This window comes from Hemiscyllium ocellatum, chromosome 1 (genome assembly GCF_020745735.1).
Source record: "Hemiscyllium ocellatum isolate sHemOce1 chromosome 1, sHemOce1.pat.X.cur, whole genome shotgun sequence".
Lineage (NCBI taxonomy): Eukaryota > Metazoa > Chordata > Chondrichthyes > Orectolobiformes > Hemiscylliidae > Hemiscyllium > Hemiscyllium ocellatum.
Window position 1 is genome coordinate 134661356 of NC_083401.1, and position 13452 is coordinate 134674807.

The following is a 13452-nucleotide window of genomic DNA, read 5'->3' on the forward strand; positions in this document are numbered from 1 at the left end:
CAAGCAGGGCATTTGTCCAATCTGACAATATCTCCAGCCTTTTTTTGATCCAACTTAGCTCACGGCGGAAAAGCCATGGTAGATCAATCGTATAGTAATAGAGCCACGAGCTACGTCTGTCTTTTTTTTGTCGCTTGCCTTCATAGAAGTTGTTCAGTTGAGGTTGCGTTTGTGCATGTTGGGGGTCTTTGACCAAAAGGAATTCTTCACTCCTTAGAATGTGAAATTCTGAAACCTAAACATCAATATTCATCTCGGAGTAAAGTGTTCAGTATTTGCCCTGTTAACTTAAAAACATTATCATTAAGTACCAAGAATGCATTTGTAGATTTATTCAAATAGTTTAACAAAATGATCCAATAGAACAGATCTAAGGTCCAATGTTCCTACAGGAATCTTGGCCAAACCAAGAGGGGTAAAAATAGCTAACCAAGATATATGGAGAGTGAAATTTAGTATTTTTTTAAATAACTGTACTGGACTCGTTTTATGTGGAGATTACTTGCAAAATTACACATGCATAATTTACCCCTTTGGATACTGTAAGTATTTACACAGCAACCTGACTGATGTATGCATTTTCATTTGGAAGGATGATTGCATTTTTATGTGGTTATCAGGAAGTGACAGTTCAAGCACTTAAAAGAATAAATTCAAAAAAATCTTTCATTTTATTTTTATTTCAGCAGAAGTCTGGCAAAAGTCCTTTTACCAGAGAAAATAGTGTCGTAGTGTTTCTGAGTGAAGGGAGTGTTGCTTTTGTTTTGCCTGAATCAGGAAGATGCAATGATGCATTTTTTTAAAGAAATATGACTGTGGAAGAAAACATAAAGCCATGATATAGTGGCTGTCTCAGCAATGTCTTCCAAGGGATTTAATTGCCTGTACTTTTTTCTGTGTTCCCATCTCTAATTTGATAGTCATTGGACACACTGGAAATGTAAATGGAAAATTGGACGTGGAGGAACAGCTGAACAGTGACTTGGTTCTTGAGTAAAAATGTGGTCTTGTGCTCTTGACATACCTGGACCAAGAATCATTTCATCTTTTTGCATTCTTCCCACTCTAGATTCCAGCTGCAGATTTTAATCCTATATCTCTCAACAAAATAAGGGGCTGCTATTGAAGAAAAGTTCTGCCCTAACTTCCATATCTTTGTAAAGTATTATAACTAATATGCCATAGTTTAATTTCTAAAATAATTCCTTATATTTTTGCCTCTCTAAGACTACCTTTGAGATGATTAGATTAGGTTAGATTCCCTACAGTGTGGAAACAGGTACTTCGGCTCAACAAGCCCACACTGACCCTCCGAAGAGTAACCCACCCAGACTAATTTTCCCTCTGACTAATGCATCTAACAGCTATGGACAATTCAGCATGGCCAATTCACCTGACCTGCACATCTTTAGACTGTGGGTGGAAACTGGAGCACCCGGAGGAAACCCACGCAGACACGGGGAGAATGTGCAAACTCCAAACAGACAGTCGCCCACGTTTGGAATCGAACCTGAGATAAAATACTAAGATTGAGCACACAGGTTTAGCTATGAGTTATGGAAGAACTTCTTCAATGCTGCAAATAGAATAGGAAACATAGGGTATACATTAGCACACTTTTTCTTTATAGCTTGAGGGGAAAGAAAAGTCAGGATGACAAAAGTTTGGACTCATAATTTTGGAAAAAAACTAATTACAGCATGTTTATGAAGCAGAATTTCAAGTAGCCATGAATTGATAGGAACTCTCATTATAAATGAGTTAATCCTGCAAGGTTGATGTTTCAAGCTTTTCTTGCACCTGTGTAGCTTATGGCAGTGGAGTTTTCAAACACTCGCCTCTGTATACCTGTTATTCTGTTGCCACAACTGTCACTGATGCTGCCCATTTGATAATGACAAACACAACATGTTAAATTCAGAATTAGAATCCTTAATTTAATCCTGGTTTAAAAACCAGTATTATCAATCTGTATCAACTATTTTGGAAAATTACTAATATAGGTAGGTAATCCTTGAAACATGTTATTTTTCCACAAACGTTTTTATCCCATGGGCATTTGACTCTCAAATCTAAAATTAGATTTCTTGTCCCGTCAATAATCAGTCAAACTCATTTAATGACCCTTTCTTAATTTGGCTCTCACCTGGGTATGTATTCAAACATTTAATATGTAGTGATGGGAAAGGAAAAGTGTTTTTGGGTCCAGTACATTAACTTATCTCCACCATGGTGATTTATGCTGATTTCATAAAATGCAATAAACATTGAAAGTTCTGGACCTCATTTTGAGATATTCATTAGATTGCCTCCAAAAAAAATTGCATGAGACTTCTTTTTGTTAATGAACATGTTTCACATGTAAATAAATATATGATCTCATTGATTTCTTTGATGGGAAAGAAAGTGACCATTTTGTGAGGATTTTTCAAATAGACTCCAAGATGGTGACAGTAGTTAAGGTCAAAAGTTCAAACATTCCTCTTATTTTATATTCACTCGAGGGATGAGGGTATTGCTGGCCACACCATCATTTATTGCCATGATTTTCATGCACCCGTTTGGTACCCTACAATCCTAGACTTAACTACCCATTGTGCTCAAAGCAACCAGTCTCACCTCAATAGTTTTTGCTTGCAACAAGGGAAACAAAAGTACCTTACTATGCAATGGTATGTGGAGTGGGAGTTGATTACCAGTGAGCTTGTGCAAATATGTGATATCCTAGCCGTGTTTATACGTCAGTCACTGGTCTTTCAGTATTTATGCACACCAGCTGTAAAATGAGATCTAAGCATATCCAAATTTTCAGATAACATCTAAATATAAGTATGTAAGTTAGCTGACTGAGCTGGGAGGTTTGTTTTCAGATGTTTCGTCACCATAACTAGGTAACATTATCAGTGAGAGTCTCCAGTGAAGCGCTGACGGTATGTCCCGGTTTTGTAAACTGTCCATTTTTATAACGATGAACTGAAATTATGAAGTAGTCGATGATGAATGAGGTGCAAGTGAATCATTAATGCAAAATGTATTTTTAAAAGTTGGTACAATATCATCAGGAACAAATGCTGAAGCTGGATTTTTAAACCTGAACTGAATTAACAGTCTGCTCAATGCCAGTTACAAAGCTAGTTAACACAATTACACTTTTTTTTAGATGTTTCATGTTACCTTTGACTGCCTTATTAAAGTAGCTACGTGGTTGCTCTTGCCAATGGCCTTATTTAATTTAGACCTAAATTGAGAGCAAATATAACAGATGCCTCACCTTGCTGTCCCATTCTGAAGGATGATCACTCCCATTGCGAAGCACGTGCAGGATTGATCATAAACCTATACCATATGCCAATACAATTTGCTGATGGGCCCAAGCTGTTTGCTTATAACTACAACTTGGAGCTGCTGGGATTTTGGTCCCTTGATCCTTACTGAATGGGACAGCAAGGTGAGGCATCTGTTATATTTGCTCTCAATTTAGGTCTAAATTAAATAAGGCCATTGGCAAGAGCAACCACGTAGCTACTTTAATAAGGCAGTCAAAGGTAACATGAAACATCTAAAAAAAAAGTTCTGATTCTTAGAAGACACAGAGTTCTTTTAGAAAAATGTAACTACTAAATGTTTAAATAGAAGTGGTTTGGACCTTCGGCAGTGAAGCATCTATTCGAAAATGTATAGACTGCTGTAGAAGGCATGATATAGATAAGATCAGACGCACTAATTTAGTTACATGTCCAACACGTGTACTACACTGACTTGCAATTCCTGTTCCCCAAATTAGCATAAACATAATTCCTCTGTTGTTAAAAATGAAGAAGGAATCCACTTGGGAGATTAAAAGGAAATTGCATTTTTAAGCCTTTAGAATACATATGGAACAATACATCGGTATAAGGAAAGTACATGTCATAGGTTTTTAAATTAAATGGTGAAAGATATAGTCCATCCATTACAAAGGAGGAAAAGGTACAGGAGGCTTAGAACAATGTACATTAACCAGGTCTCTGTGTCTGGCACATAAAAACATTAATCTTAGTCTCCGTACAGGACATTCATTTCTGCAATAAAAGCTGAAACACCATATTCAAAATTAAACTAAATATGGACACGGTAATGGTATGTTCAGATAACTACATTCTAAAATACTGCAGTACGAATTAATGGCCGTATAGGACTAGATGTGATCGTTGATTTCTTCTGCTAACACTGATGTGAGCAGAAACAGTTAATTAAATTCTCAATTACAATCAGTACATCTGATGTATCAATGAAAGGTTTACCAATACCTGATGCCAAATTGATCATTTTGTTTTTGTTTGGTCTGTTATCAAATGGAAGTGAATGCATTAACTGCAGTTTGTGGAATGCTTATACTATGAAGTTTGGATGAATTGCTGAGCTTTACCAATTATCTGTAAGTGCACTAAATCTTTTTTATCACATGGTTGTCCCCCTGCTGAATTTATAAAATGTTGAGGGTAATCCAATAGAGTTAACAAGGTTTTTGTGAAAATAAAATGGCATTTAACCAAATTCAAAGTTTGTGAGAAGATTTGTAGCTCGGGTGCTCGTTGTTGTGGTTCTGTTCGCCGAGCTGGGAATTTGTGTTGCAGACATTTTGTCCCCTGTCTAGGTGACATCCTCAGTGCTTGGGAGCCTCCTGTGAAGCGTTTCTGTGATGTTTCCTCTGGCATTTATAGTGGTTTGTCTCTGCCGCTTCCGGTTGTCAGTTCCAGCTGTCCGTTGCAGTGGCCGGTATGTTGAGTCCAGGTTGATGTGTTTGTTGATAGAATCTGTGGATGAGTGCCATGCCTCTAGGAATTCCCTGGCTGTTCTCTGTTTGGCTTGTCCTATAATAGTAGTGTTGTTCCAGTCGAACTCACGTTGCTTGTCATCTGCGTGTGTGGCTACTAAGGATAGCTGGTCGTGTCGTTTCGTGGCTAGTTGGTGTTCATGGATATGGATCATTAGCTGTCTTCCTGTTTGTCCTATGTAGTGTTTTGTGTAGTCCTTGCATGGGATTTTGTACACTACGTTGGTTTTGCTCATGCTGGGTATTGGGTCCTTTGTCCTGGTGAGTTGTTGTCTGAGAGTGGCTGTTGGTTTGCGTGCTGTTATGAGTCCTAGTGGTCACAGTAGTCTGGCTGTCAGTTCAGAAATGTTCTTGATGTATGGTAACCAAATTATTTGAGTATTTTAAGGAATTAACATGCTGTAGATAAAGGGGAGCTAGTGCATGTACTGTACTTAGATTTCCAGATGACATTTAATAAAGTGTGAAATCAAAGTTATTGTTAAAAAGGAACAAAATCTCTCAGTGAAAAGGTTAACAAATTGACATGGATAGAAGATTGGTAACTAACAGGAAACCGAGTAGCCATGAATAGGTCATTTTCTGCTTGGCAAGAAGAAACAACTAGCTTAGCACAGGATCAGTTTAGGAGCCTCAACTTTTGCAATTTATCGAAAGTATTCAGATAAAGGAACAGAAACTATGCTGAAAACACAAAGGTAGGCAAGTAAGTTGTAAAGAGGAGATAAGGAAACTACCAAGGGATATAGATACGCTAAGAGAGTGCATATGGATTTGACAAATGGGGTATAATGTGGAAAAATGTGAAATTCGCAATTTTGGTAGGATGAATGTAAAAAAAGATCTGGTGAGAGATTCCAACTGCAGATCGATCTGGATGCACGAGTGCATGAACTACAAAAGGTAAGCAACTCGTTGTGACATGCAATTAGGAAAGCTGTTGTGATCGAGTTTATTGTGAAGGGAATTGAATACTAAAGCGAAAAGATTATGCATCAGTTATACAAATACTGGTGGGACCATATCCAGAGTACTGTGTATAGTATTAGTTTCTTTACTTAAGGAAGGAGGTTAAAAAATATTTAAAAACAGTTTGGTGAAGGTTTACTGAATTAATACCTGGAATGGACATGTTGCCTTCGGAAAACGTAGACAGCCTAGACTTGTCTCTGTAGGCATTTGGAAGAGTAAGGGGTCATGTTTGAAACATATTAAATCCTGTGGGGACTGGACAGGGTGGATGTGGATAGAATGTTTCCTCTTGTGGGGAATCTAAAACACAAGTTTGCTGTTTAAACAAAAGATTTCCCATTTAAGACTGAGATAAGTAGAAATGATTTCTCAAGCTTTTATGAGACTTTGGAATACCGTTCCTCAAAAGAAGTGATATTGAATAGCTCCTTAAGAAGGCAGGCAGAAGGTTATTGGATGTAGTAGGAGTGTGGAGAAATCCGATCAGTAGTGATTTGATTGAATGGAAAAGCAGGCTCCAGATGACCTATGGCCAAGCAACTTTCATGGTCCTTTCTGTCTTTCCCCCCTCCTGTCATCCTCATTTGATCTTACCCCATATCCCAACTCACTCTCGTATTAACCTGCATATCTCTGTAATCCCAGGGATACAGCTGAGGCATACTAACATAGCAATGCACTATCCCCCATTGAAGCTGGGTTGATGTTAATGTTGATCATGCCTCTTCCATGCTCTATTCTCTCCCATGCTTCTATATTGGGTTGCCCCCTTCTCAATTATCATCCCCTCTGCATCTCAGCATAATGCTTCCAGTCACTATTGTGAGTTCCCAATTTTGCCCAACACAGCGTGGACTGCTCCATACTAGAGTGGCGCTGGAAAAGCACAGCAGGTCAGGCAGCATCCAAGGAGCAGGAAAATCAACATTTTGGGCAAAAACCCTTCATCAAGTTTGACTTTAATCTTGACTAATCTCCAGCATCTGCAATACCTATTTTCGCCCTGCTCCATATTATTCCATCTTCACTTTACTGCACAAATACCCAGGACAGTCCATGGCCCATACTTTGAACTGACTCGTGTGCACAGCCTAAACAATGCATGGGCCAGCTCCTGACTGATGGCTGTCTTACTCACTCTGCTGTAATCCATGGACTGGTTGAGATCTGCAGAACTGACTGGGATCTAATTCCCAGACTGGACAGGTATGGATCCTATGATCCCAATTGCTCAAGAGTCGAGAGTGTGCTTCTGGAAAAGCACAGCAGGAGAATTGATGTTTTGGGCATTCGCCCTTCATCCGGATTACCCTTCTCCCAAAGCTCAAGCACCCGATTAAAGATGGCAAACACAGTTAATGGCGATTGGACAATGCCCTTAATAGGTGGCCACCCCAACTGAACTTGGTTCTCCTTCACTCCATGAGGGACTATGCCCCTTTGACTTTCAGACACATTTGGTTGAAGCACACACAATGTGTTTGTCACACAAACTGCTGGTGCATGCTGTAGCTGTGACACTGGTATTGGACGGTGCCACACAGTAAATGCCTTCGAGTGTTCAGTGCTGACATCATGACAATCTGTCTGGTTTTCCATCTGTGCTAAGAGCAAGGTGAGCGAGAGATGTCATGACCTTAAGTTCTGAATGAAGTAGCAATGCGCAAAAAGGCAAAGCTAGGCCGAGATGCTTAAAGTGACTTATTGAGTGCAAAATGACGAAGCACTATGAAAACAAACCCAGAGCCTTGAGCTGCATCCTGTGCTGATGCATGAGATGGGTATGAGTCTTTGTGTGTGCAATGACCTGGCATTGTATTGTACGATGTTGGTGAGCTCCAGAATGCAATTGTGAAGTACTGAAATATATGGTGAGTTCATTCAGATAGGCCACGATGATGTGTTGAGGCTGGATTTTGTTCATGGTGACATCCATGAATGGAAAGTGAAGACAATCATTGCCCATAGAGCACGTAAGGGTATGTTGCTGAACGGATCTGAACATGGAGATCTGGAGAGGCAACTGCTGGGTTGCATTCACCTGGTAACCCTGCTGACTTTCAAGGTGGGAATTGGCACACTCTGTTTCCTCACTAGTGTCGACGGTAGTCACGACTGAATTGCCGGTGTTGGACTGAGGTGGATAAAGTCAGAAGTCACATGACACCAGGTTATAATCCGACAGGTTTATTTTAAATCATAAACTTTCAGAGTGACTTCAACTAATGGCGTCAACAAGTGCTCCGAAAGCTGTTGGACTATAAACTGTGATTTCTGACTTTGTGTCACTAGTGAATGAGAGAATCACAAACTGCATGGAAATTGGGCAGGATTAGCTTATAATGAGATGAAAATAAATCGACATAAGGTGCTTGTTGCTTACCAGTGAGAATTTCATCTGCCTGTTCAAACCTGAAGGTGAATATTAGGTTTTTCTTCCCTGATGTACAGAATGAGAACTTTTCCATCCTTGCTATATTCTCCCACATTTCTCACCATTGCCCAAACATTGCAAATATTCTGCTTTAGGAACAGCATCCTGGAGAATTGTGAAGCTCTGGCTTATGGCTGAGTTGCTTTCTTGTGCATGTGAAAGACACTGCATGCTCACAAACTGATGGTGAGCATTTCAGTTTGCAGTTTGCAACAAATAAGTCATCACCAAAGATTTCAATAAAGATTTCTAGCTCAACTTGAAGCATTGTTTAACTTTCAACGTCACTTGCTCTTGGGGATGGACCGGGTTTAAAGACGAAGGTTCACTTGAATGACCCCTGGGATGAAAGGGTCATCTTATGAGAAAATGTTGGATAGATTGGCCCTTTATTTAGAGGAAGAGAGATGATCTTACTGAAACATTTAAGATCCTGAAGGGATCTGATGGGGAGGATGCTGAGATGATGTTCCCCTTCTGAGAATCTGAGGATACAGTTTAAAAATACAGAGCCTCCTGTTTAAAATCATTGATATGTGAAATTTTCTTCCAGAGACAGCAGTGCAGGAAGAGTAACTGAATATGTTGAAGGCTGGGTTTGATAGATTCATTGACAATTGTAGAAGGGGGCAAGAAAATAACATCGAGGTCACAATCAGATGAGTCATCATCTTATCAAAGGAAGGTGTATTATTGAGGGGCTGACTGACCTTGTCCTACTGCTCATTTTTATGTCTGGCTTTTGATAAACATCTAGGGATTTCTTTTCAGCTTTTTTATGAAAGACTTAAGCAACTTTTTAAAAAGTTCTCCCAGGAGTTCATGTTTACCTTATTGGTGATGTTACGGGAGTCATCAGGAGAAAGACTGCAATGGCCCAACCCTAGCTCAGGGTCTCTATTGGCCTGGGGGAAGAATGGGAGAAGCGCAACATCATGAGCTAAGAGGATGGCAAATGGTCGTCTTCTCCTCCCTGTGTGGTACATACTTCACCCTCTGAACTTTCTCTGTCAGTACCTATCCTGATTCATTTGAGAAGCATTGCATTCTCTTACTCAGCACCTGAGTTATCCTGAAATGATCTGTTGTGTATCCACCAGTGTACTCTAGAGAAAACTGCTGTTAGTCATTTCTACAGTGGTAAACTTATAGGTTTGTGTTTTACATAGAAAGTAGGACTGGGGGAGACCCTTCTACTCCTTGAGGCCATTCCTGCATTCATTAGGATCCTGCTCAATACCCCAAGCATGCGTTCTCTCCATTTTCCTTGTTCCCTTTAGCCACAAGAGTTTTATCTACTTCCTACTTGAAAACATAATGTTTTGGTTTCAACACTTTCTGTGGCAGAGAATTCTACAGGGTCACCACTCTCTTGGTGAACAAATTTCTCCTCATCTCAGTCCTATAATGTCCTAAAAGTTTATCCTGAAGCTATTAGCCCTGGTTCTGGAATCCCCCACCATCGAGAACATTTTTCCTTGTCTCTAACCTGTCTAGTCCTGTTAGAATTTTGTGAGTTTCTATGAGATCCTCCCTCATTTTTCCAAACTGCAGTGAATACAATCTTAATGGACTCAATCCCTCCTCGTACATCAATCCTGGCATCCCAGGAATTAGGTTGATAAACCTTTGCTGCATTCCCTCTGTAGCAAAAACATCCTTCAGATAAGGAGACCAACACTGCACACCATATTCTGGGTGTGACCTCACCAATGTCCTGTTTAGAATCAGCAAGACATCCTTGTTCTTGTACTCGAATCATTGCACTATAAAGGCCCAACGTTTAGATTGATTTGGAGATGCCGGTGTTGGACTGGGGTGTACAAAGTTAAAAATCACACAACACCAGGTTATAGTCCAACAGGTTTGATTGGAAGCACACGAGCTTTCGGAGCGACGCTCCTTCATCAGGACACTATCACCTGATGAAGGAGCATCGCTCCGAAAGCTAGTGTGCTTCCAATTAAACCTGTTGGACTATATCCTAGTGTTGTGTGATTTTTAAATAACGTCTAGATTGTCTTCTTTACTGCCTGTTGCACCTGCAAGCTTACTTTCAATGATTGGTGCATGAGGACACCCAGGTTTCATTGAACATTCCCCTCTCTCAAATTGCAGGCATTCAAATAAGAATATGCCTTCCTATTTTTGCTACCAGAGTGGATAACCTCACATTTATCCACATTATTCTGGATCAGTCATGCATTTGCCCACTCACACTTTCTGTCCACACTGCAACATCTCTGCATCCTCCTCACATCTTACCCTTGCACCCTGCTTTGTGTTATCTGTACATTTTGATACATTACATTTAGTTTGTCATCTAAGTCACTAACATATGTTTTCAATACCTCACTAGTCAGTGTCTGCCATTCAGAAAAAGACCTACATTTGTTTCATGTCTGCTAACTAATTTTCTATGCACCTCCACAGACTATACCCAATCCCACACACTTTCATTTTGTACATTAATCTCTTATATGGCACTTTGTCGAAGCCCTTCTGAAAGCCCAAAATAAATCACATCCACTGGCTTTCCTGATTGATTCTACTAGTCATATCCTCAAATAACTCCTCAACAGATTTGTTAAGACTGATTCCCCTTTTGTAAATGTTGACTGTATCTGATTTGACCATTGTTTTCTAAATGCTCAGCTATAAATCCTTGATAATGGAATCCAGCATCATTCCCATTACTGACATCAGACTTACTGGTCTATACTTCCCTGTTTTCTCTCCACCTCTCTTTTTTAAATAGTGGGGTTACATCAGCTTCACTCCAATCTGTAGAAACTGGTCCAGACTGTAAAGAATCTTGGAAGTTGACTGGCAGTACATCCTTTATTTCTCAGGTCACTTTACTAAGTACTCTGGGATGTAGATCATCAGTCCCTGGGGATTTATCAGTCTCGAATCCCCCCCCAGTGTCTCCAACACAATTTCTTCACTAATACAGATTTGCTTCAGTTTCTCCTGTTCTCTAAACCCTGTGTTTCCCATCATTTCTGGCACATTGTTCATACTGTCCTTTGTGAAGACAGGAGCAAAATACAAATTTTCTTTGTTAGCTATTTATTCCCATTAGAAATTCCTGCATTCTGACAATAACTTTCACCCAACCTTTTCTCTTTACATGCCTAAAGAAACTTTTACAGTCAGTTTTTATGTTCCTCACAAGCTTAATCTCATACTCCATTTTTTCCTTCTTAATTCCATGCTTGTCCTTGCTGACTTCTAAATTGATCCCAGGCCTCAGGTCCAATAACTTTCCTTGCTGATTTGTATGCTTGTTATTTGCATCTTCAACTTCCCCCGTGAGCCATGCTTTGGTCTCTGTTCTCTTTGCACTCTTACACCATTCAGAAATAACCAATCTTTATACTACATCCATTTGCTCTTGGAATGTTTGCCATTGCCTATCTACAGTAGTTATTCCAGTCAGTAACATTTCCTAATCCACCAATTTAATTCCTACAGGTCTATCTAAATCATAGTATTCTTCAGTTAGCTCCAAAACTGAGGATTAACATCAGACTTTCCCACAGACCTGTTACACTGCATCCACTTAGTGTGTCTTTTCAATCTTATGCCAAGATAGTGAACAAATTTCTAAATAATGGTATGCTTCAGTAATGTTGGGCTTCTTGCTGGGACAAGTCATGAAGCTGGGCTTTGCTCCTGGGTATGAATAATTATGTCAATAGTTCAGAACGACTATCATCAATATTGTGTTCAGTTCTTATGCTGTGCTGAGATTCACATTGTGTTATGACCTTCATGAAAAATGAGACGTATTTGATCATTTGATGGAGACTTCTTTCAGCAGTTACAGTGAGATAAGATCTGGGAGTCATGGGGTAGGTAGCTGCTTTTGATGCAGCGCTTGATTTTCATGCTCATTATTCCTCACTAGACAGGATCACCAACCTTGATTTCATGAGATTGGACATGGCAATTTATACATCAGAATTCTCTTTTATCTCTGAGTTGGTGTTACTGTCTTTCTTTGAGATGTTGTGTTGTTCCCAGCACACTACCTATAAAGCTGAATCTATTATAGCGGGGTTTCATATTGCCACGGGAGGGGAAGGTTGCAACCAGGTGCCTGGAGGGTAACTGAACCACAAATGAACTTGGGAGACCTGTGTATGGGCAGACTGCCTGATACACCTTTGTCACTTCCCAGTGGGTTTATGGGATGGGTCCCTCCTTTGCAGGCACAACCATAGAGGGACTACCTGGCAGCAGTGCCCCACACTAACAATGCTGCTGGCATATTGTAAGAGCTTGATTGCCAGGGTCCACCAATCTGGTTTGAGGTTTGATCAATGGCACCAACAACATCTTGCATTTGTACAGCAACATTAACCTCATGTAATATCCCTGACCCTTCAAGGGAACACTGTAAAACAAAGGCACTGAGCCACAAAGGAGATTATTGGGTTAGCAGAAATGAGATCAGAACCTCATCTCAAGTTCAAATGCTGTAACAAGTTTTTGAATAGACTTGCTTCATTTCAGACTGTTGTCAGGGAGAGCGATGGAATCAATAGTCAGGAAAAGGAGTTTGGAGTGGCACCTTAAGAATGGCTTCTGTTCTCTCCCATTTAAAATTTCTGTTCATTTATACGAGGTGTCCGATCAGCATTCTGAACGTTCAGCTACAGTGGAAGAGTTGAGAGAGGTGTCGTGAGGAGAAGATGGATGTTGCCAGAATGTACGTGCAAGCTAATCCTGTCTTGTTAGATGATGTCACACAGGATATGGATGAGAAATAAAGGGAGGGACAGATTGATTCTTATGGAACACGAAAGGTCATGTGCAGGAGCAGGTGGATGATTAGATATGATTTGCAAATGATCGATAAGAATGAAAGAATAGGAAGCTGTGTTCTCTTAAGTGCCTTATTTGTCATCAAATCCCTGCTCCCAGAACACTGACCAAATCAGAAGACTATGTTCCAAATGGGCCTTCTGGCAAAAAGAATTCAGGTATCTTTTCTCCCTTCCTGAAGCAGCACATAAAACAAGACAAAGCTGCCTGAACATCAAACACTTACTGCAGACATGTTCACCCTGGATCACAACAGCATCTAGGAGCTCCACCTACTGCAGCCTTGATACATCAGTTGAACTTCTTTTCTCAGAGGCTATTAATTATTTAATTGTGTTATTTACTTACTTAGGTTGCCTTTTTTACATTGAATTAAGTTCACATTAATTTCTATGTT